The sequence below is a fragment of the Stenella coeruleoalba genome (genome assembly GCF_951394435.1).
Source record: "Stenella coeruleoalba genome assembly, chromosome: 1".
Lineage (NCBI taxonomy): Eukaryota > Metazoa > Chordata > Mammalia > Artiodactyla > Delphinidae > Stenella > Stenella coeruleoalba.
Window position 1 is genome coordinate 64,608,489 of NC_137169.1, and position 26,804 is coordinate 64,635,292.

The window sequence follows — 26,804 nt, forward strand, 5'->3', positions numbered from 1 at the left end:
GTTACACACCCTAAATTCTAGTCACTCAAACTTCCTTGCACTCCCTAAACATATTCTCTCCTGTCTTCAGGACACGATGTACAGTCCCACTACTGGGAAGTCCTTTCCCTCAGCAGATATTAGCTAATGGAGAACATCTGTGATGCACAAGCATCTCTTCTCCCAAGAAACATCCCCTGATACAAACTGGGTGTGCTGTGTTACCCTCCCCTCTGTTCCTCTAAGACCTTGAGTTCCATTACACATCCACGATATGTTACTGCTTATTTCTTCGTCTACTCCTGTTGGTTTGCAAACTGGCACACACACACACAGAGGGCAAGGGAAGAGTGAAAAAAAAGGCAGCCACTCCAGATTGGTAAGTGGCAGGATTAATAAGCAAAGGAACTTCCTTAAGAGGCTTGTCTTGGGCAGCTGCAAGATGAGTTGCTGTCCGCACCTGCCCATCAGAATCTTAAAAGTTTATATAGAGGCCTTAACTGGGTTCAATCATGTACAAGGTCTCGATGACCTCCACAACATATTGCTCTCTTAAGTCTGCACCCTTGAAAATGGTCCCCACTGTGGGAATGGCGGGCAGAACGTATGCATTCCAAGGACAGGGGAGAGGGTAAGGAGCCTCTGATTGCCCAGGTCCGGCTTGAGGCGGTCACATCCTTTCAATGACCTCCTCCAATACCTCTGCTAGATTTGAAGGCCAGGATGGCGCATTATTCTCCGCATCCTTACTTATTTATTATGTACCTGAATAACGATGTGTTCGACACATGAAGATACAATTTTGTTTGGGACTTATTCTTACTGGTATAAATTTCAAACTAAGCTTCAGCTCAGCATTTAGAAGTGTTAACTTCCACATATATATACAGACAATTTCATTAATTCCACATCCAGAACCAAAAAAAAAAAGTTCATAGATTACTGCTGACTTTTACGGTCTTTCATTTAAAAGAGGACAAATTGGTTCCTTAGTTACATGGTCAATATAAGTCTATAAAACAAAGTTTGAAACTACTTTTTCTAAGTTTTAACCTATCCCTCATTAATTATTATCTTACGAAAGCAGGCACACATATACATATACATGTATGTATACATGTATGCATGCATGTGCATCCGTGTGTGTGTATATATATAAATATATATATACACACACATACACATATAAATGTGAGTGTGTGTATATAGAGAGACACAAAGAGACAGAGGGACAGAAAGAAAACACACAAGCCTAAACATGGTCCTAACATAAAGTTGTCCTAAAACAAATGCACACCCTATTACCCGCCACAAAGATTTATAATCTATACATTTCATGAGCAGCTGATCCCTAGCTTATTCTGAAACAAGAACAGGGACTCATAGAATCGAGTAAATATCATTAGCAACAATTTTATTTAGCTATTTGCACTGCCTTAATTACATGGAGATGGTATTGGTGACCTTTTCCTGTCTCTTTTCTCCTTAATGCCCATCTCAGGAAAGTTCCATGCTGTCAAATGGTACGGAAAGTTTAATTTTGTCCACAAAAGAGACTGAAAAGCAGTTACAAAGCCCAGAAGCCAAGGTGCCACATGAGAGTTGCAGACCCATGAACAGCTGCAGAAACCATTATTTCACTGGGTTTACGTAAAAAGACAACCTGAGAGCTTCAGTAATGCACATACAAAACCAGCCCCGGATAATGCTTTGAAACCATCTTTTAAATGAACCGTCTTGGTGTCCTATAGTTCATCAAAGGTTTCCTGTCTCCAAAAGGTCAACGTTGTATCCCTTACCCTTTCTGAATCTCAGAATACCTTTTCAGCAACTCATTTCAGAAAGGTGAGCAGGTGTCTCTCAGTCCTAACAATCATGATTCCACAGTTCACAGATTCTTAAGATAAATCATTAGACTGATATCATATATAGTCTTTTGTCTGTTTTTCAGGCTCACATTTTAAAAAATCAATAGTTTTGGAATAGCTATGAGTGCTAAAACCCTGATTAAATGTAGTAGGGTCAAAATGTTAAGATAACGTGGACCTCCACTTCCCTGTTGACTGTAAAATATCCCATTCTTTTAATTCAGACTTTGAAACACTTCTAATATTTAGGTCTTAATAACAAAGCTTAGCCAGCTTTGGCACTACCTCATTCTAATTCTGCTCTCTCAGGCTCCTATTGAATGAGTCTGTGTGTGTGATGCCCCTCCAGTCTTACTGACAAGTGGAATAGGTCCAGGCGAGTTGAAATCTTTGCACACAATGATTTTCTCACCTCTTCCTGTTTAGGAAAGAATGAAGGTCCCTGGTTGGGACACCATTTTTAAAGCATCTTTTTCCATGACTATGAATAATAACCAGCTGGGTCTCCCCAGGCTCAGCCATTTCTTTTTCAGACAATGCCTTAATTTTTTAAACTGAAACTTTAGATAAATGAATTGTTTGCTAACAAGAAACTATACTAAATTATATACAGGTTTAGTAAAATGGTTATTATGGACTGAATATATGTTTCCCCCCAAAATTCATATGTTGAAACCCTATCCCCCCATGTGATGGTATTAGGAGATGGGGCCTTCAGGAGGTGACTAGGTCATGAGGCTAGAGCCCTCATGAATGGGATCAGCACCCTATAAAAGAGACTCCAGAAAGCTCCCATGTCCCTTCCACCATGTGAGGACACAGGAAGAAAATGGCCGTCTGTGAATCAGGAAGCGAGTTCTCACCAGACACTGAATCTGCTGGTGCCTTGATCTTGAACTTACCAGGCTCCAGACCTGTACGAAATAAATTTCTGTGGTTTAAGCCACCCAGTTTATGGCATTCTGTATAGCATCCTGAACAAACTGAGACAGCAGCTAATGCAAACATTTCCACAGTCTACATATAAATGTCAACCTCATTCTGACCATCAAGCTTCCTTCACAGGGAGAGAGTAATAACCCTGTGGCTCGGTCACAACCATGATCTGTCACAGCCTTCCCACTCTGCTCCTCTTCAAGGGTGCTTGGTATGGGTTTGCAGCCTCCCTTTGCACGTACTCAATTACAAGAGCTTTACTGACCCAGCCACACTTTGATTTAGTAGAGCTCTTCTCATCTTTCTGCCTTTCCTCTCCACTCACTGCTACTGTTTCTCCTCACCACGCACATTTCTTCCTTGCACTCAGCACAACCCTGGGCCAGATGAGGTCACCTCACCTGGGCTTTGGGTTGTGTTGCACCTTGAGTATTCTACTCCCCTTGTAAGTTACTGCCTGCATCTGTTGCCAAAGCTGGACTTCGTGGTCATGCTGCCTCAGTCCTGTGATCCTCTCCTGTTCCAATCCACAATATCAACAACCACATTGGTCACAGCGACCACCCGGCCACTGTGACCACATCACTCAAAAGCCATGCTGTTCACACAAAGGCCCATAACTAACTGGCCAGACCAGCCTGACTCGCTGGCTTCTTTATATGACGGACAAGACTATTTACCAACCCCTGTTCACTGGGTAGAGAAAGACCTCCTTTCCTGTTCAACGCGCTGGAAAACACTGTCTCCCAGGAAACAAAGCAACCCTATCTCTATGATGGTTACCATTTCCCCCACTTCAATCCACACCTCCCTGTCCCTGCAGTGCCTGAGTATTAAGGAGCAGCTGCTGAATCACTGGGAGAGCCGCCTTCCCAGCTATAGCCTTTCAACGCTTGACCCCTGAACCCCTGCTGCCCACCATGTAGATGACGTAATTGGGGCTCTGAACTAATAAGGTCAATTCCTATCAAGCCCTCCATTTGCCCCCAAAGAGAGAAAGAGTATTCCATAGAAACCCAGACTAACAGGAAAGGCACTATCATATTAATCAGAAAACATTTATTGTATACTATTCTCAAGGCATTCTGTACAGCACCAGGGATCCAGAGATGGCACAGACACTACATTGACAGTGCTCCCAATTCAGTGGGGAGGTATGCATGCACATACAGTGTGTGTGTGTGTGTGTGTGTGTGTGTGTGTGTACTTGATTTCTTCCTGTGTCATAGGTTAATTCTTTCACAAATAGTTACTGAGTGTCCCCATGTCAGACACCGCGCCTTCAGCTGGGGAAGGAGTATAGTATCTCTATCCCATTCTGCAGATTACAAAGCTCTTCCACATACGTAGTCTCATTCGTTTGCTTTCAGGCCTCTGGAATGTGAGTAATATCTAACTGTCACAGCTTTTCCATCTTCCTAAGATGGAAAAGCTCCAAAACAAGATTATTGCTCAACATGAGTGAGTCCAAGGAAAACATGCTGAAGGTAAGGTCTCCTGGACCATACTGATAGAAGAATCTCTTGAACCCCAACCTTCTCTCCCAGCATGCTGGACCCCACACTGTCTACTTGTGTGGAGGGAGAGGGATGTAGTGGTCAAGACTCCAGCTCCAGTCCAATCCTGGCTCCACCATTACTGGCTCCATAACCGGGAGCACGTGACTTAACTTCCCTGTCTATGCCTCGATTGTTCTGCCTTCCACAAGACACTTGAACACTCACACAATTCAGCCAAGTTATTTGCCACTTTACAACAAGGATCACCTTTCCTCCAGTTTCCAATAACATATTACTCATTTCTGTCTGAGACTCCATCAGAATGGCCTTTACCATCCATACTTCTACAAATGTTCTGTACATGATGTGCTGTGTAAGAAGATGGATGCTTCCTCTCCAGCTCCCTTTTCAGAATCACCTTAAAAGTTCCTTCAGGAGAAAATATTTTCAAACCATATATCTGATAAGTGGTTAATATCCAAAATATATAAAGAATTCATACAACTCAATAGCAAAAACAAAAACCTAAATAATCAGGTTAGAAAATGGGTAGAAAATCTGAATAGATATTTTTCCAAAGAAGGCATACAAATGGTCAACAGGTGCATGAAAATGTGTTCAGCATCATTAGCCATCAGGAAGTTGTAAATCAAAACCACCATGAAATATTACCTCACACCTGTTAGGATAATTATTATCAAAAAGACAAGAGATAACATGTTTTGCCAAGGATGTGGAGCGAAGGAAATCCTTATGCACCATTGGTGGGAATTTAAATTGGTGTAGCCACTATGGAAAACAGTATGGAGGTTTCTCAAAAAATTAAAAATGGAACTCCCATATGATCCAGCAACCCACTTCTGGGTACATATATACAGGAAATAAAATTACTGTCTCAGAAAGGTATCTGCACCCCCATGTTCATTGCAGCATTATTCACAATCAAGACATGGAAACAACATAAGTATCCATCAACAGATAAATGGATAAAGAAAGTGTGATACACACACACACACACACACACACACACACACACACACACACACATACACTTGAATATTATTCAGCCATAAAAATAAGGAAATCCTGCCATTTGTGACATGAACAGAACTTGAAGGCATTCTGCTAAGTAAAATAAGTCAGATTGTGAAAGACAAACACTGTATGATCTCACTTATATGTGGAACCTAAAAAATCCAAACATATAAACACAATAGATTGGTGGCTGCCAGGGGCTCAAGGGCGGGAGAAATAGGGAGATGTTGATCAAAGAGTAAAACTTCTGATTATAAGATGAATAAGTTCTGGAAATCTAATGTACAGCATGGTGACTTCAGTTAACAACACTGTACTGCACACTTGAATGCTGCTAAGAACATAGATCTTAAATGATCTCACCACAAAAAAATTGGTAATTATTTGAGGCTGTGGTAGCATTAACTAAACTTACTGCCAAAATCATTTTGCAATATATATGTGTATCAAATCATTACATTGTACACCTTAAACTTACACAATGTTATATGTCAATTATATCTCTATAAAGCTGGAAAGAAAAGGTTTTGCATCTCACAACTTTTCCAGCCTCTACCTATTACCAGTTCCAAAGCTGCTTCTACATTTCTAGGTATTTGTTATGGCAGCACCCCACTTCTTGGTACCAATTTCTATCTTAGTCTATTCAGGCTTTGTAACAGAAATAGACTGGGTGGCTTAAACAACAGACATTCATTTCTCACAGTCCTGGAACCTGGAAGTCCGAGATCAGGGGGACAGCATGGTAGGATTCTTGTTGAAGGCCCTCTTCCTAGTGTATAGATGGCCACATCTTCTCATTTGTTCACATGGCAGAGAGAAAGAGAGAGGCAAGCTCTCTGATGTCTCTTCTTATAAGGGCACTAATCCCATCACAAGGGCTCCATCCTCATGACCTATTTCCCCAAAGCCCCATTTCCAAATAGCATCATATTGGGGATTGTGAATTCAACATATGAATTTGAGGAGTATACAAACATGAGACCATAACAGAAGGCATAACTGTCTCCATTTTGTAGATGAGGAAAACAAGACTTAGGTTAAGTCACTTGCCAAAGATTATGTAACCTAAATCTTGTTCCTGATAACATACACCAAATCACAGTGAAACACACTTATAAGGGCTTGCTAAGGTGTGGACCAGGATGTTAAGTATAATAATGGAAAATTGTGAATCATTAAATATTCACAGAGATATAATTCCATCAGTTTCTAGTACAGAGATAAGAAAACTTTAAATAAAAATTCTTCAGATGAAAATTAGCTAATACATAACCTGTCATTTATAATTAGCCATATCATTAGCATAAAAACAATGTACTGAAATCTTTAAATCATCTTACTCTCTTAAATATATATATTTCTGCAATCTACTTTATACTACAAATTACCTGGTACACTTGTTCAGAGAGAACATAAAGAATGTTTTTAACACAACCAGTTTTATTTAGCTCAAATTCTTGTGACTTAGCCCATCTGAATTAATGAAATTTGTATTCATTTATTATTGCTCTGTACAAAACTATCACACGCTAGTAGCTTGGAAACAACACAAATTTATTATAGTTCTGGATGTCAGAAGTCTCATACAGGTCTCACTAGGTTAAAATTAAGGTGTCGGCAAGGCTGCATTCCTTCTGGAGGCTCTGAGAGAGGATTCTTTTTCTTTCCTTTTCCACATTCTAGAGGCTGCCCACATTCTCTGCCTACATTCCTTGGCTCCTGGCCCCCTTCCATTGCCAAAGCCAGTCAAGAATTTCTCATGATGCCATCTCTCTGATTCTGGTTCCTCTACCTCCCTCTTTCCCATTTAGGGACATTTGTGCTTACATTGGGTCCACCCAGATTAATCCAGAATAATCTTCTTATTTTAAGATCAGCTGCTAAGCAACCTTAATTCCATCTGCAACCTTAATCCCTCCCTTGCCATGTAAAGCAACATATTCACATGTCCTGAGGATTAAGACATGGACATCATTTAGAGGCCATTATCCTGCCTACCACAAGGTCTTTCTGTATCCAAATGTCAGGAAGCAGAAACACTGGACACTGAATGTGATGGCGTTTGGGCTATGATGTATATTGTCCAGTGATTTATCATGCCAACGATCCCCACTTTCAAAAAGTACACTTCCCAGGTAGAAGAAGGCAGTTCTTGGAGCCACACCAGGATGTACAAAACAAGTTGGGACCTACTTTGCTGATCTAATTTTGATATGCCACATGTAAGCACTAAGACAAAAGGACAAGAAGTACACCAAGGAACATCTCAAACAATTTACATTTTTTTCTCATAAGGATAATAATAGAGAAGTAACTTGCTTTAGGTGAATCTAATTTGTGAAAAGACAGATTATCCCATAGGACATAATTATATTCATGTCAAACACCATCTATTCAGCACTTAACACATTTCATTAAATTCAAATAATTATTATATAGAACACTAAGAAAGAAGAAAGTTTTACCAATTATACTATGACATACCATTGACTGTAACCTGCAAATGATTTTAGTAATGTGAAACGTGAAAAAAAATCATTTAGTATTAATGAAATAGATTTCCACGCTTGTTTACTACTACACATATTTAGACACACCTGGGAAAGAGAAAAAAGAAGGGATATAGAAGAATATGGAAGGGTCCCCACCATTAAAAGCCTCAAAATGAGGTTAGAGAAAAGGATTTTATGCATAAAACAATTAGAAAGCATATAAAAGTATACTTAAAAAGCACTCACAGTGGTGTTTTGGAGCTTGCCTATACTGGCTCTCATAAGACAATTGTTAAAATGTTCAGGAATTTTGCAAGCCATTGTCAGCTTGAAATTGGCCAGCTTGGGAGTATTTACACCACAGAAATTGGAAAACACTACAAATCAGGGCTCTTTTTTCTTTCTGAAAAGCCAGTTCACCAGCACACCAATGACTAAATTTAAAAATAAGTGGCAAGATATATCACATGGGATAAATCAAATGATTCATTATATGAGCCACATGTATGCTTTACATCCTTTTAATCCAGAAATTCATCTTTTGTATGTAGTATTTGACCAAAGGGGCTCATATTCTTATTCAACTGTTTCCTATCCCTAATAAAAAAAAAAACATAAGGACTCCCACAAATACACTGACATTTTTCAGCAGCATTTTAAGAAATGATATGCAAGATGTCTCTTTACATTGCCACAAATGGAAAGGTTCAACTCACCTACCAATCTGGAAAAACTGATTACACTATTTTATGCTTAACAGAATCAAGTGAGACTTAGGTGAATGAGCACAGTTTTATTACTAAGGATGAGAAGCCGAGTGCAGAGGTGCTTTGCATTTCAGAGGTTACGAAATCTGCAATTTGTAGAGTTTGATAGTGTCCAAGGAGGGTCTATATCAAATTTCCACTGCTAAGGCAGGCTTCCAGGCAGATAAAATATTTCTGCAACTCACATATTAAGTGCTTGTACTGGGAAAGCAAGTTAAACAAATCACAGGATACTGTGGCTTGATTGCTTTCATGCTACAGTTCATGAGGAATAGAGCTCCATCCACCAACCCAGACACCTCTCTTACTGTCCATCAGAAAATATTTGCAAGAATCCACCGAATTCCCGCTCTACGAAGAAACTCAAGCCACCCAAGTTGAAGATTTTGAATCTCAGTAAGAGTCTTAGCAAAGAAGTTAATAAAATCTAAATTGAAACAACTTCCTCAAATAAAATATCTGAAAGCAACACTAATAACCAGAAAAAGCTTTTTATCATTAAAAACTGCATGTCTGATATTTAAGAGTGAGAAAATTTAAGAAATATGTGACCAGACACCTCAACTCTTAAGAGGCGCAATGATTTTCCTGTAATTATTTAAGGCAAATAAATCTCTAATACTTCCTGCCCAAAGTAAAAGAAAAGGATGAGATTTAGAGACAGAAGGCTTGAGGTCAAATTCTAACTCTACCCCTTAAAAGATGCCTGACCCTGGAGAATTCAATCTTCTTCTCTTTACAATTATTATCACCATGAAGTAAAACGCTGTGACTGCTTCCTGAAGTGGATGATCTATGTTTCCTGGCCTGGAAATAGATTTACCTGGAGCTATTACATCATTGGATTATAGAAATTCATATGTGAAAAGGTCTAGTCAACTCCCTCATTTTATATTCAGGAAACTGAGGTTCTAGAAGTAGGCATGATTCATCAGTAAACTCAGATCAAAGTCCTCAAAAAGAAAATGCAGAATGTCACAGGATTTCCCATAAAATTGTCCCTATCCCTTTCCTAGGGTCCTTGTCTTGTTACCTTCCACCAGAATTTCTTTCACCCATGTTTAATCACTTCCTTTAGATTCATATAAGATTCTTTCCTGTATGCTTCCCACAAGTTGTAGAATGGAGCCATGCCCACAGTAAACACTCAGCCAAAACTGGTTGAATGAATGATTAATCAGTTAATAAAAACAAAATATATTGGTCCAATTCCCTGACCTATAACCTTTTTAAAAAAATCCCTGTGTAAGAATCACATTTCTTCTGCTCAGGATAATAACTGAAAATAATCTATAACAAAACATACCCCAAAGCATGCTTTATATATTTGGACTTTTTTTTTTAATGCAGAATGCTCAGTGCGGATGAGCACACATTGCTGACAATGTTAGTTTTGTTGTTTTGGTTTTGTCAAATAAGTGCCTTTGCAGTGTGCTACAAAATTGCATTAGAAGAAAAAGTTCCCAGGGAGACAGGAAAAAAACCTTTTGAGGAAACTTGAAGAACGACCAATACAGAAGAGCAATTGACATAAGGGTCAATTATTTTCCAAGCCCTTATAAGAAAACTCTTTGCCAACTAAAATTAAACCATGAATCTCTGCTGCCTGCCACTTTATAGAGGGTGACTGAACTGATATTGTATAAGTGATTTTATATTACATTCTTCATTCTTTTTTATTTGCATCCTAACCTGCCATATCTCAGCAATTATGCTAAATATTGATTTACAATCTCTCAGTTTATTCTAACGATGCAGCCAGATGTGAACCATCATATTGTTTTATTTATGCCTTTAATATGATGGTTTGGAGTGACTAGTAAAAACAAAACTAGTCTCCAAACTATGCTGACTGCTGGCAAGATAGTTTTCCAATGTTCAGAGATGAGGCAATAGGAAAAGAGTGCATGGGGAATCAGCAGGCCTGAGACACACTAAGGTTGACTAGTTCCTTATAAGAACTGATTTGAGCCTCCAAGCTCTTCTCTGGAGACTTAAGAATTTTATATCTTTGAATAGCAACAACAAAAAAAATTGTGGCCACTTAAAAAATATTCATTAATAGAAACATAATATCCAAATTAAGGGAGAGAATGAGGCTGTTTGGAGGAAAGGTGACCAGCAGGAAAGTTCCAGAAACAAATCATTTTTATCACTAGCATTTATTGATCATTTCTCTTTTTTGTAGTGTACCGTAAACTCTCTCTATAACATGCACTATGTATTTTAACTCTCAAAACCACCCTGCAACAGTACTGTTATCCTCCCTCTTCACAGATGAGTAAACTGAGATGTAGAGTAGTTAGATAACTAGCTCACAACTAGTTAAAGGCAGATTCAGGATTCAAATGAGGGACCGCTCTGCTTTAATCACTAAACTGAACTATGTTCTATGAGGCACAACTGTCCAGTGGAGCTCAGCCCGGGGAACGAAAGGCATGTAGGGTGTCAGATAAGTGAACAATCAGCCTTTAAAGGATGCTAAGAAGGTAGGACCATCACAGATGATGATTGAAAATTCTGGGAGGATATTTTGGCTCAGTAAAGGAAAATTGTTTAAAAATCAAAGGAAGGGCCTGTAAGACGGTGTGCCCCATGCTCCTGGGATTGGATGGTTTTGTGACAGTACTGAAGGGTTTTAAGCAGGGAAATGGTATGACCAGATTTTTTTTTAACATCTTTATTGGATTATAATTGCTTTACAAGGTGTGTTAGTTTCTGCTGTATAACAAAATGAATCAGCTATACGTATACATATATCCTCATATCCACTCCCTCTTGTGTCTCCCTCTCACCCTCCCTATCCCACCCCTCTAGGTGGTCACAAAGCACCAAGCTGATCTTCCTATGTTATGCGGCTGCTTCCCACTAGCTATCTATTTTACGTTTGGTAGTGTATATATGTCAATGCCACTTTCTCACTTCGTCCCAGCTTACCCTTCCCCCCTCCCTGTGTCCTCAAGTCCATTCTCTATGTTTGCGTCTTTATTCCTGTCCTGCCCCTAGGTTCTTCAGAACCAATTTTTTTTTGTTTTTTAGATTCCATATATATGTGTTAGCATATGGTATTTGTTTTTCTCTTTCTGACTTACTTCACCCTGTATGACAGACTCTAGGTCCATCCACCTCACTACAAATAACTCAATTTCATTCCTTTTTATGCCTGAGTAGTATTCCATTGTGTATACGTGCCACATCTTCTTTATCCATTCATCTGTCGATGGACACTTAGGTGGCTTCCATGTCCTGGCTATTGTAAATAGTGTAAATAGTGCTTAGGTAAAATATCACCAAGTAGTACCAATACTGCCACTCCTTGATGTCATAGCTGATTACCTTTGGGAAGCCTCTTTTTTTCCTTCTCATAATCTAATCTGACAATTTCTATGGTAACTCTCATTCGAATTACTTGTAAACAAAATTCAAATTCACTAAAAGAATATTGAACTTTGATTCTATGTGCTTCTGGATGCCCATATTTTCCAAGGCTAGTTTTATGCTCGTATTTAATATTCAGCCCTTCTGCTGGGTCAGTGATAATCATGGTAGACAGCTCTAGGTATGGGGCTGACCTGTCAGGGAATAATCAACAAACACCTATGGGCAGGTCCACAAGCAGCTGTGCACTTGGCAAAGAAGTGCTGTGTTTTCTAAATGTACTTTTGATATATCACATGAGGGGAAAAACTAAAAGTGTACTGAAGAATTTCTATCACACTTCTGTTGCTTATGTCCACCAAAGTTTAAGTTAGTTTCACAAGGGCTTGTTCTTTTAAAAATGTCCTGCTGTTTCTAATCATTTTTGAGACCATGTTACCAGTGGGTTGTCCACTCACCCCACCCTCTGGAAACAGAGAGATAGTTTAAGTCTTCTATTGCTACTTTTACTCTATAAGTTTCAACAAGTTGTTTAATCACATTATCCTCAGTTTCTTCATCTGTAAAAGGGGGGAAATAATAGAACTTCTATTAAAGATTAAATAAGACAAAGCCAGTAAAGCACCTAGTGCAGTGCATGGCATCATTCGCTACTGTAGTGTTTAGCAAAGTTTTATCCTTAAATGAACCATATATACATTTGCCTGTGCTCAGAAAGGGGTAAACACACCATGCTTTGCGATCACAGAGGAGATACATCAAGACTTGAGAGTAGGGGGACAATTCAAAAAACCAGAAATGAAATGAAGTCTGAGCCAGTAGAAGGAAACATAATAAATGCCAGGCCATGTGAAGAGGGGGTGAGGGAACTTGACTGTTCTAGGAAAAGGGAATATATGCAAAGGCCCAGGGGTGAGAAAGCACCATGGTCCCAGTCTTTACCCTATACTCCTGCATGCACACACACACACACACACACACACACACACACACACACACACACACACTTCCAGAACCCCCATATGAAGCATGGAGGATTCCACTGTGTTTCAAAGGCCAGAGGATAAAACTGAGAGGAGGGTGGTCAGCATGCCAGCTGCCAGACATGCAGGTGTTTCATACAATTATTTTATGCAACAAATACAGAGTGCTTATTAGGTAACAGGCCCCGGGCTGTTGTAAGGTTACAAAGTCCCTGCCCTCAAATTATTTAAAACCAAGAGGAAATACAGGCATACCTCAGAGATATTGTGGGTTTGGTTCCAGATCATCACAATAAGGCGACTATGGCAATAAAGCAAATATCATAATAAAGTGAGTTACATGAATTTTTTGCTTTCCTGGTGCATAAAGAAGTTATGTTTACAACATAATTGTAGTCTATTAAGTGTGCAATAGCATTATTTTAAAAAAAAGTAATACCTTAATTAAAAAATACCTTATTGCTAAAAAAATGTGCTAACCACAATCTGAGCCTTCAGTGAGTAATCTTTTTGCTAGTGGAGGGTCTTGCCTTGATGTTGACGTTGATGTTGATGTTGACTGCAGGGTGGTGGGTGCTGAAGGTTGATGGCTGTGGCAGTTTCTTAAAATAAGACAACAATGAAGTTTACATCAATTGACTCTTTCTTTCATGAACAATTTCTCTGCAGCCTGTAATGCTGTTTGATAGCATTTTACTCAGAGAACTTCTTTCAGAATTGGAGTCAATCCCCTCAAACCTTGTCACTGCTTTATCAATTAAGTTTATGTAATATTCTAAATCCTTTACTGTCAACAATCTCCACAACACCTTCACCAGGAGTAGATTCAGTCTCAAGAAACCACTTTCTTTGCTCATCCATAAGATACAACTCCTCAACCATTAAAATTTTACCATGAGAGTTCAGCAATTCAGTCACATCTTCAGGCCCCACTTCTAATTCTAGTTCTCTTACTATTTTCACCACACCTCCACTGAAGTCTTGAACCCCTCAGAGTCACCCATGAGGGTTGGAATCAACTTCTTCCAAACTTCTGTTAATGTTAATATTTTGACTCTTCCCATGAATCACAAATGTTATTAATGACATCTAGAATAGTGAATCCTATCAAATAATAAGAATCTTATTTCTTAAATATATTTCTTAAATAATTGACTTAAAAATTGAAATTACTCCTTGATCCATGGGCTGCAGAAAGGATATTGTGCTAGCAGGCATGAAAACAACATTAATCTCATCATACATCTCCATCAGAGCTCTTGGGTAACCAGGTGCATTCTCAATGAGCAGTTGTATTTTGAAAGGAATCTTTTTTTCTGAGCAGGAGGTCTCAACAGTGGGCTTAACATATTTAGTAAACCATGTTGTAAACAGATGTGCTGTCATCCAGGCTTTGTTGTTCCATTAACAGAACAGAGGCAGAGTAGATTCACATAATTCTTAAGGGCCCTAGGATTCTGTGAATGGTAAATGAGCATTGGCTTCAGCTTAAAGTCACCAGATGCATTAGCTCCTAACAGGAGAGTCAGCCTGTCCTTTGAAGCTTTGAAGCCAGACATTGACTTCTCCTCTCTAGCTATGAAAGTCCTAGATGGCATCTTTTCCCAATGTAAGGCTGTTTTGTCTACAGTGAAAAATCTGTTTAGTGTAGCTAAAGTTTTGGTTTCTGGTTTGGTTTTGTTCCAGCTAAAGTTTCTGGTTTGGTTTTGTTCCTGGAAGTCAGTAGAAAAGCAGTTGTACGTGGTTATATTAGTGTCAAGATACTTAATTTGCTGACCTTATTATTTCAGAAAAAAAAATTGTATGTATTATATTTGTGGGAAGTTAAAATAATGCTTTGAGATTTTTATCAAATATGGAGAGTAGGTATTTATGAAAAACAAAGAAATGTCTATTTTTATCTCTTTGTTCCCAATTAATGTAGATAAATTTTAAAGTGCATTAAAGCAATGGTAAAGCAAGAAAAAAAAAAGGGGCAACACCTTCATGAATTATCTTAGCTAGATCTTCTGGTTAACTTGCTGCAGCTTCTACAGCAGCACTTGTTGCTTCACCTTGCACTTGTATGTTATAAAGATGACATCTTAAACCTCGTGAACCAAACTCTGCAGCTTCCTCACCTCTCTCAGCTTTCATAAAATTGAAGAGACTTAGGGCCTTGCTCTGGATTAGGCTTTGGCTTAAGGGAAGGTCGTGGCTGGCTTGATCTTCTATCCAGATCACTGAAACTTTCTCCATATCAGTGATAAGCCTGTTTCACTTTCTTATCATACATGTGTCCACTGGAGTAGCAATTTTCATTTCCTTCAAGAACTTGTCCTTTGCATTCACAACTTGGCTGACTGTTTGGCACAAGAGGCTTAGCTTTCAGCCTACCTTGGGCTTTTGACTTACCCTTCTCACTAAGCTTAATCATTTCTAGCTTTTGATTTAAAGTGAGAGATGTATGACTCTTCTTTCACTTGAACACTCAGAGGTCATTGTAGGGTTATTAATTGGCCTAATTTCAATATTATTGTGTCTCAGGGAATAGGGAGGTCCAAGGAGAGGGAGAGAGATAGGGGACCATCTGGTCAGTAGAGCAGTCAGAATACACACAACATTTATCAGTTAGGCTTGCCATCTTACAGGGCTGGTTCATGGAGCCCCAAAACAGTTACAGTGGTAACATCAGAGTTCACTGATCACAGATTATGATAACAAATACAATAATGAAAAAGTCTGAAATATTGCAAGAGTTACCAAAGTGTGATACAGAGACATGAAGTGAACAAATGCTGGTGGAAAAAATGGTGCCAATAAACTGCTCCATGGAGGGTTGCCACAAACCTTCAATCTGTAAAAAAAACACAATATCCTTGAAGCTCGATAAAGTGAAGCACAATAAAATGAGGTATGCCTGTAACAGCAGGATAGTCTGATGTGCTACAATCATAACGGTTTATCACGCCCAGCATGCATGAACTCATTTAATCTTCAAAACACTCTATGCATCCGATTTTTAATCCCATTTCACAAACAAGTGAACTATGCCCACACAGGATGGGTATCCCAGAAGAACTGAAATCTTAACTGGGTCTTGAATGACAAGTCAAGTGTTGAGGGAGGGAGTAAAATGTAAATGGGTGATGACAGGGGCAGAGGTGCTATCCAGACTCATGCTAAGAAGGGGGAAGATCATATACAAAATGTCCCAGAGAGACAGAGCACAAATTCCCAGTACTCAAGTTGAAACTTGTTAATTATTTACCATAGAATTAGCACAACCAAAGAGAGTTGAGTTCTGTAGTATTATTAAATCTTCAATTAAATCAGTTACATATCATATGTCAAATAGGCTTTAGTGGGTTGTCTTGGCTTAGAAATCTGATCACTATTGATACTTGACCTTGGAATATAATCTTGGATAGGTGCAAAGAGCCCATTTAAAATAAAACAAAAACAAACAGCCACTAATGAGGGCAATGCCAATAAAGCTACCACACATGTTGGGTGGGAAAGGGTAATGTAATCAACCCCTTTAAAAATCTTTTCATTCCTCTAAAATATAATTCTTATGTGCAGTAGTAAGGTTTAAAACAGTAAGGACATCTGGTCAAAGGTTAAAGAGGTTGACTAAATTTTAAATGATCAATCATTAAAAAAAGTACTCATAATATCTCACCAGTCCTTCTAGCATTTGTCAATGTCAAAGTAATGATGCAGTTTCCTGAGTTTGTCCTGAATCCTTGAATTAGATAAGAAAAGTAAGTATTCTGGAGAAGTAAAAATGCTCTGGGTTAGAGTTTCCATTTTTATAAAAATTCTCAGTTGCCCAGATCATCGTTTCTTTAAAGGGGAAGCCTCATTTACGGGCTTATGAATAGGTGGATCAGTGCTCATTTTTACTGTAAAAATTCATGAATTTAAGAACAGGTTACTATTTAAAATAAATTAGTTTAATTGAACAAGAAAGTGATTTATGGTCTGGAAATACATTCCTTGTTTTCTCTTCCAATTAGTTTAGGCTATCTCTGCTTATTTTGAGCTGTATATTTATGTATTTTTGGTTGATGTACTTTGAGAATTAAATCTTAAGGATGTGTTAACTAATCTTATTATAGTAATCACTTCATAATATATACATATCTAAAATCATCACTATTGTACATCTTAAACTTACATGGTGTTATTTGTCAATTATATCTCAACAGGCTGGAAAAATAAAACTAGAGAAAGAAAAACAGACAAAAAAAGACTTAAGCAGCATATGCTTTGTGCAAAGATCAAAGTAAATACCCATCAGCTGCCATTCACGGAGTCTCAAATATGTGCCAACAGTCCTGCAAAGGAGGTATTTATCTGCCCCATTTTTGAATGAGGAAAGTGAGACACAAAGAAATTCACTTCTTGAGTTCACATAAGGCATAACTGAGATTCGAACCTATGTCCTTCTGACTCCAAAAGTATTCCTCTCTCTACTGTAGCATGCTTATCTCATATTTTTTAAATGAAACATTGAGTTTCCTTTTGGAATATCATTCCTTTTCACTTAGAAGAACAAAAAAAAAAAATAAGGACAATTTTCAGACAGTTCCAACTCTGCAGATACTTCAATCCCTTGCTCGTATCTCCTTTGCAATGCTCTAGCCTTCTGCCCACACTCTCCACTACACTTTCCTAATTTCCTTGGGTCCCATCTCCCAGCTTCCTTCTTGAGCCCCCTGGTTCCTGTCATAGGACTTTGGGATCTGCTTCCTGCTCCATGCTCTTGCATTCGGCCCTGAAACTTCAGACTTTTTCCCTCCCCTGAGTCAACAACCTCACTAAGGACTGGAACCTCAAACCCCTCTCCACAGACTGTAGCCTGAGATCAGCCTCACCCACTCCCTAAGCGTACATCCAATTCTGGAAGATTCCAGCCAAGGTCAAAACTCTCCGTCTCAAGTTTGACTGAGGGGAAAGGAGGCTTTGTAAGAAAGAATTTAACAGTTATAACCTTATGTAAATGCCTGTGAATTGTGGTGAAAGAGTCATTTTCTGGCAGTTCAAGACAGAGATTCCAATTTCAAGGAGAAGAAATACTCAAACTCACTTTTGAAAAGGTTTAGGAGATGAACAGAAATAAATCTGAAATTAATTTCTGACTTAGAATTGAAGGCAAAGATCTTTCAGTTAAAAAAGAAAATCCTTGTGTGCACACTTGGTATTGTATCTGAGGTTCCAAAAAATGAGCAAGAGAAAGTAAGAGGAAGTTAAAGACAAAACCAAATTTGAGGTATCGACTTCTCAGGCCAGGCCAGCTTCTGCTTGGTTTTATAGCAAAAAACATGCCTTGCCTGCTCAAGAGCTTGTCAGCTAAATAAACAAGCAACGTTATTGTCTCCTGTCACTTATTCAAAGTCACAACTGGCTACTATTGCCCTGGCAGTGATGATTGTAATTATAATACTATGTTTTTATAATACTAGAGAGTACTTTGTACTTTCCTTAAATGTGTCCAGATGTTTCTCCCCTCTTTCAAAACTCACCCCCCAAAATTTAATCTCTCTAGGATGCCTTGTCCAATTAATCCAACTCTACATCTAGCTCAGGACTTGGGTATGGCAGTTCTCCTACAGAAAGCTGGGCATACTCATGTATGTTGCATCTAAGCTACCAGGCACTAAGTTAGCACATTAACACTTACTATGTGCCAGGCCTTGTACTAAATGCTTTAAAGTATTTCATTCAATCCTCACAACAACCTACAAAGCAGACATATGTTCCACCAGGATGAAAAAAGCAAGAATCAGAGAGACGATACAGAATTTATGTAGGGTCACACAGCAGCTATGTAGCCAATCTGAACTCAGACTATCCACATCCAGAGCCAGACAGCTCATCACTAAAGCTCTGTGCTGGACACTGCTCACTGGCTACCAGAAGCCATTCGCAAACACTTCTCCCTTGCCTATCGCCCACAGAAGTTAGGAAAGTCAAATCTATTCTTTCCCACTCTCTCTCGTAACTAGGCATGTTCATTGATGCAGTTCTGGGCAACAAGGTATAAAAGAAAGTCTACTGGAAAGTTCTGGAAATGTTCTCCTCCCAGATTTTGAAAAAAATGTCGTTTTTTGCATCCATCTTTTTCCTTTTTGTTTGGGATGGCTTTATAAAGCTACTGCGCATGGATCTAGGGTAGTCATCTTGGTACCATGAGGAAAAGACCCAAAAAATTATAGAGATAAGGATGCTGATATTACGATAAAATACAATTGCCTCCCTCCAGACTACTTGTGAAATAAATAAGTGTTGTTATGTTTTAAGCCACTATTCATTTGGTTTTCTGTTACTTGCCGTTGAACATATTCCTGACTGATACCTACTAATCACCCTGCTGCCCGAGGATGGCAAAACTCAATGAAGGTTAGTGACTTTTAAATCTTTTTTAAAAACTCACTATTCAGGCCTTTTCCAGAACTCAAATGAATTTCTGGAACAGAATACGTGCTGAATATGGTAGCTTACTGACTAGCATTTAGTAGGCACTCAGTAAATATTAATTGAATCGATGAGCAAACATACTCTTGGGACTTACCATAAATGATCACTAAAATAGGTGACATATGTCAGCAATTACTGAGCTAAGTCCTGGGGATACATGGAAGATGTAGAGGGGTGTGGTCTGCACCCTCAAAGAGTTTGTAGTTTATAAGGGAAATATGAAGACAACTGGAACGCTATGAGGGAAGGGCCCACATGGTAGATGTTGGTTAACTTTAAAACAGTAGTGTCTTAGAAACAGCTTTTTAAAACAGTGGCGCTTTGTTAAAATAGGAATAATCACTTTAAAAATAGGAATAATGCACGGGAAAATGGAGAAGAAAGGAAATGACCAAAATGCTAACTAGGATTATTTATGGATGGTAGGATTTCAAGCAATTTTTACTTTCCTCTTTCAATTTTTCTGCTCCAAGTAGAAAATTTTCAAAAAACAGATAAGTACAAGGAGGAAAATTAAAAATCTCTTGTGTCACTAGTACCCAGATATTTGAGATCCCTTCTATTAATCTAATTTATAGCAGATTAGTTTTACTTGAATCTAAGCAACAGAAACAATATTATTATAAATATCTTGGAGCAAGCTATGAAGAGAGACAATCTTAAAGTGAGAGCCACATAATATTCACAAATATGAAATATAATCCATAGCATATAGAGAATGCCAAATTAACTGCTACTATAAAACATTATGATTCAATTCAATTTAAAATCCTTAGTTTTTAATGCTTTTAGTTTCTAATGCTGTTTCATAACTACTGTGTGCAATTTATATTGTCTGTTTAGTTCCCTGCTGTGTCTTCCCTTGTTTCAATCTTTTGCCCTAAGAATTTTCATTAATTTATAAATATTTATTATTATTATAAGAAAATAATAACAGTCATGGAAAAATGGATCACCAGCTTAAAAGGTTCAGTTTTCTACCCCAAGTAGTGTCAGACGGAGAGGTGGGAAGTAATCTGATTACTAATCAGACTTAACAAAAGAAAACTTAATACTTACCAGTAGAGATCATTGACTTACTGCCGTAATTATTTCTCCTCACTAGTCCTTTAATCACATTTTCCATTTGCTTTTATTTTTATCTACCTTTTTGAACCTCTGGCTTCCAAGCTCCACTCCCTATGACCCTCATATTGTTCAATCGTTTATTCTCAGTGACCCTACACTTCTCATAAAAACCATCTTCAGCTTTAGCAGGACCAAGTGGGGAAAAAAAAGCATCAGGAGTTGAAAAGAGGTTGTATTAGTGTGCTAGGGCTGTCATAACAAGTATTGAAGACTGGATGGCTTAAACAGAAATGTATTGTCTCACAGTTCCAGAGGCTGGAAGTCCAACTTCATGTTGTCAACAGGGTTGGTTTCTTTTGAGGACCATGAGGGAAGGATTTGCTCCAGCCTTTGTCTTAGGCTTACAGTTGGCCATTTTCTCTCTATATCTTCTCATAGTCTTCTCTCTGTATGTACATGTCTGTATCCTAATCTCCTCTTCTTATAGGGACACCAGTCATATTAGATTAGGGCCCACCCCACTGACCTCATTTAACCTTAATTAACTCTTTAGAGACCCTACCTCCAAATATAGTCATATCTGAGCTTCTGGGTGTTAGAACTTCAACATATGAATTTGCAGGGGAGGGAAGAGACACAATTCAGTCCAAAACACAGGTATAAAAAGAAAGGTGATCAATTTAAGTATGTAACATGGATTTAGACAAAAGTAACAAAGAATATATTTCCTGGGTACACAGAAACGCAAGCTGCTGCACTTTGATTCTGAATTATGTGCTGACAACCATAAAATGATCACTGATGATCCATCCAAAGAGGGAACAGATACCTTCTGGATCCTACCACATCCATTCAGGTAGCTGGGATGGATGAGAAGAGGATAATGAAACTCTATAAAGAGAGTACCCAGAGCACGGGGCAGAAGAAAAAACTGCACCTCACGGTAATCTGCCCATAGACCAAAAAAAAAAAGAGTTAACCATACAAAAGGGACAGGAGATAAGAAGAATGAGTGAGAGGAGACCTGCCAGACAATGAGTAACTATTAAAAAATCCAGATCCATACATCTACACTTTGAAATGGTCTTCACTTTTAAAGTATGTTTCTTGTGGCTCACTATAAAAGCAACAATTTGGATCTTACATTTGGGTTGACTTTTTTAGTCAGCACAAGATACAAATGCACTATATGGTAAAAAAATTACCCTTAAAAATTTAATTAATAAAGTACTATAGTCATGGTTTTGGGTATACCACACTATTCAGTAATTCTTTGTATGCTTAAGTTTGAGAACAATGGAGCTAGGTGAAAGCAAGGAACTAAGGGAAAATCAAAGTGCAGTGTCCATACACTCAAATAATTTGCTTTCGAAGACACTAACCAAGTCTTGTTCAATGTGGTCAGTGAGACAGGCTGAGACCTGAGACCCTTTGCTGCAGTGCTGCAATGCTTGCACCTGGACACACCTCTCCTTGAGCAACAAAATACAAAGAAACTATATGGGACGAAAAATAGTTGCATGCATGTTCAGTTCGGGCAAATTCTGGACAAAAGATACAAAGAGACCCAAAAACCCACTGCTACTTTTGAAGAGCCTGGAGCAAAAGCAGGGTACTGCACACACCCCCTGCACATACCACCACCTAAAGGGTGGGCTAAACACCTAAGCCACCCCTCTGGCCTGAACTATGGACACACCCCTACCCTCACCCCATATAAGGAACAAGCTCGCCAGCGCCCCCTCAGGGAGCGAGCAAGCATGGGAATCTGTAGTTTGTTCTCACGCCCCCCTCCTGCAGCAGGGGCCCCAATAAAGCCTTGCCTGAATTTCTTGTCTGGCCTCTGACCAATTTCTATTGATTAAGGAGTCCAAGAACCCTGGTCGGTAACATATTGGGTTGGCTAAAATGTTCGTTCGGGTTTTTCCGTAACATCTTATGGGAAAAACCCAAACAAACTTTTCAGCCAACCTAATACTTTGTGACAACCATGAAGGGACTATTGTTCCCTTCCCAGTAGAGGATCTGAGCACCTCTGGGACCACCAAATGCAGCTTCCCTGTGGGTGACAAGTGGCCACCTGAACCTCTTGTTTCAGCGTCACCACATTTGGTAAGTCTGCCTTCCTGGCCCCTGGAAGCCTCAGTACCCTCATTCAGGCAATGCTTTCCCCCTCCCCTTTGTCCTTTTTCTCTCACCACTTTTCCTTTCCCTTTGGCCCTTTCCCTTTCCTGAAATCTCTCTATTTCTCTCTCTGTCCTCTCCTCTCTCTTACTTCTGTCCTATCCTTCTGAGAGAGTGGACATCAGACAGCAAAAGCATCACTCCTCTCAGCTTGTGAGACCATGCTCCCTTCATCCGGCAATGGCTCACCTTGACAGGCAACAAACAGAGGTGGGAGAGGCTCGCCTCACACTGTGCAGACCGTGGTCCAGCGGGCTCTCCCTGACCAGAGATTTATGGGAGTGATAGAGGTTCAAACCTCATGTCTTGTAGAGGCTGGAAGTCTGATCATCCCAATATTCTCACCTTTATTTTCCTGCCACCAAGAGAAGTCCTGCTGGGAATGGGCTGAGGCGGCAGATTTCTATAAACTGGTGTACGTGTGGGTGAGAGTCCCACTTGAGGGTTGCAGTCCCACAGACGAAGTACAGCTCGCTGGCTTCCAGGTTTGATCACCTCTCCTCCTTTACCTCTCCCTTGGTCCTCATACCTGCACTCCCATCCCCTTCATCCTAAAAACGTCTTGTTTGTGTCTTTAAGTTTTGTCATTGGTATCTTTGTTTTATGTAGTCTTGTCTGTCCAACTGCTCCCGCAAGTGTCGGCTGACATTGTGGGCACAGTGGAGCACGCAAGCTTTGAAATACAAACACAGCCCACATTACCTGAGACACCAGCCTGGGGTTACTTAGCGGGATTTTAAAGAACAAAAAGGAAAGGGGAGGGGCTTGCATCTCTCTCCTCTCCCTTTGCAATGTAACTATTCTGCCTGGGCTCCCAAGAACTACCTGATTCATCTATAGTCCCCCACCCTGAAGGGAAAAAAGGGGCTATTTTAAATTCAAGTGGGAAAACTGTGAGATCTCTGGTTCTGTAGAAATTGGTTTGTCTGGCTTTAGCTTGTGGGTTTAGTTAATACAGACCTGCCTTTAGAGCCATCAACATTAAGTATAATACTTTCATTGTACCTAAGGTTATTGGAAGTCAATAAGGGCATATTGTTTCTGTTATAAAATCTGTCAACCAGGAAAATAAACTGATATGATTAAATTTTTAAGTAAATGTAACTGGGATAAGAACTTTTTGGTAAACTCTATAGGAATAATTATGTTTTGGAAATGTCCATCTAAAACAGTCTCTCCAAATTTTGGTAATTTGAAACTAAATTAAGTTAAATTATAAGAGTTCATTGAATATTCAGGCCATTTCAAATAAGAGAAAATATTGGAACATTAATTGCTAAATAGGTCTAAATTTACTTACTTTTATCTTCTTATGAGACAGAAATTAAGCTGTTTGGTGCCGCCTTGAGATGTTTTTCTACCAATTTACGGAATGCTAACGTAAAAGACAGTTCATGGCTGCTTAAGGAAAGTAGGATGTGTGTTTTCAGAAAAGAAGGTATGAGAAATGGAAATGTATTTTGTTAAAGGAAAAAGGGTGATTTTTTTCCTAGAGCTGGCTATTTCTGAATGGGAAAAGAATACGGGATATATTATGGCTACATGAAGTTGCAGAAGGTTTGAGAAAAAGGAACATTGGTTAAAGAATTTCGTAGGTGGTCAGGACTTTCTAAGGCTGGATTAAATTTAATTAGGAAAATGAATTTTATTAAGAGTAGGTTGATAGAAGACTGGATTTGGTTTCTCTCATAAGAGAACAAAGTTTTCCTGGAATGCTGCTTTTAATAACAGATTGTGTGAGTTCCTATGCCTTGAAGTGATCTATATTTAATTTTGATTTTTTTTCCTCACCTTAGCTCAAGGAAAAAGTATTGTTTCACAGCAACCTATGATCCTATCTAACCGGGCGTTTTAAAACTTTTAAAAATTTTGACAGACTTCCCAAATACATCATGGTTATTCTGGCCCACTGTTGCACCCCAGATGAAAAGGAGTGTATACTGAGAAAGGCCAGGGAACATGCAGATGGCCTACTGGCCACCAATCCATACCACCAAATTTATCAGGTGGGTGGGGATGCAATCCCAGAACACGACCCACACAGGCACTACGAAGATTGTGTAGGCCAGGCTAGGATGAGACATTATATTACTTGTCTATCAGAAGAAATGAGAAGGTGTATGGTGAAGCCTGTAAATTATGATAAGGTCTGAGAGGTTACACAGGAGAAAGATTAAAACCCGGTAGTCTTTCTGAGCTGGGTGACAGAGGCAACTCTGAGGCTTTCTCAGGATGGCTGGGTTCTGTCATACCTGGATACTAAATTATGGCCTAATAGCAAAACCCCTATATGAGGCTCTAAAGAGAGAAAAAAGGGAGCCCCTTCGATGGAATATGGACCACCAGTGGGGCTTTTAGACTCTAAAGACTGAGTTGAGTAGAACACCAGCACTGGGGTTTCCAAATTTGAACAAGCCCTTTACCCTGTAATTTCACGAGAGGGCAGGAATAGCTCTAGAAGTCCTGACCCCAAAGCTGGGACCGGATCAGAGACCAGTGGCTTACTTTTCAAAACAACTGGACTCAGTAGCCCTGGGATGGCCAAGCTGCCTGCAGGCAGTGGCAGCCACAGTCCTGTTGGTTAATGAGGCTTCCAAGCTCACCTGGGACAACACTTAGATTTGTTAATCCCTCATCAGGTACAATCTGTGCTGGAGGTCAAAGGACATCACTGGTTGATGGGGGGAAGGTTAACAAGATATCGGGCCCTCCTAATGGACACCCCTGACATTACCTTAAAGGTGTGCCAAATGCTGAACCCAGCAATCCTGCTTCCAGTGGCCAAGGGTGGAGACTTATTGCATCAGTGTATAGAGACCAGAGAACAAATTCACTCCAGCAGGTCTGATCTTCTAGATGAGCCTCCTGACAGCCCCGAGGTTGAAAGGTTTACTGATGGGAGCAGTTTTGTAGAAATGGGAACCCGAAAGGCGAGGTAGGCCATAGCTAGTCTAGACGAAATCACAGAAGCCAAGGCCCTGCCACCCCAGCCATCAGCCCAGAAGGCTGAACTAAGTGCATTAATGAGAGTTTTGCAATTAGGGAAGGATAAGAAATTAAATATTTTCACTGACTCTAAATATGGGTTCCACGTGCTACATGCTCATGCTGCCATTTGGAAAGAAAGAGGAATGTTAACCGCTAGAAATTCCCCCATAAAACATAAAGATTTGATTCTGGCTTTTTTAGAAGCAGTGCAGCTCCCAACCCAGGTAGCAGTAACCCACTGTAGGGGCCATCAGAGGGAGGGATGTTTTGTGAGCCATGGGAACAGCAAAGCTGATCAAATTGCAAAACAGGCAGCTCAACTGCAGGAACCTGAACAAGTTATGGCTCTAGTGATTGGCCCCCCTGAGCTCCCTAGCCTTCCCCAGTATTCCCCACAGGAACAAGAAAATGCTGAGAAATGGGGCTATGAGAAGGGAAGCACAGGCTGGTATAAAAAGGAGAATAAGGTTCTAATCCCTGAGGCCCAACAATGGAAACTCACTAAGAGCTTACATGATGCCACCCACTATGGGAGGGATGCACTATGGGACTTGATGCAAAAGGCTATTTCAGGGAAGGGGCTTAAAAGAACAGAAAAACAAGTAACTCTTACCTGTGATTTATGTGCCCATAATAACCCACAGACCCATCCAAACCCCACTTCATTACTCAGGCCAATTCAGTGCCGAGGGACATATCGGGGGAAGACTGGCAGTTAGATTTCACCCAAATGCCCCCACGATCAGGATATAAATAACTTCTGGTGTTTGTTGATACTTTCACAGGATGGGTTGAAGCCTTCCCCACCCAATCTGAAAAGGCTATGGAAGTCTGTTAGTCCCTTTTAAAAGAAATAAATCCTTGGTTTGGACTCCCAAAGTCCCTCCAGAGTGATAACAGGCCCTCTTTTACAGTCAAAATCACACAGGGGTTCACAATGGCCCTAGGGATAGACTACAAGCTACACACCTCTTGGCACCCCCAGTCTTCAGGCAAGGTAGAGAAAATGAACCATACTTTAAAGAAAACCTAGCAAAGTTCTGTCAAGACACTCATGAACCCTGGAACAACTTCTTCCTATTGTACTCCTCAGGGTCTGTGTAGCCCCCAGGAGTGGTCTGAGGCTTAGCCCATTTGAAACGACCTGTGGGGGGGGGTT

General features: G+C 39.6%; 1 protein-coding gene across 1 annotated transcript in view; it reads right to left on the bottom strand.

Annotated features, from left to right (window-relative positions):
- ERICH3 (glutamate rich 3) overlaps nt 1-26,804 on the bottom strand; it is a gene marked incomplete at both ends in the record, with an annotated part of 145,727 nt that overhangs the window by 75,621 nt on the left and 43,302 nt on the right.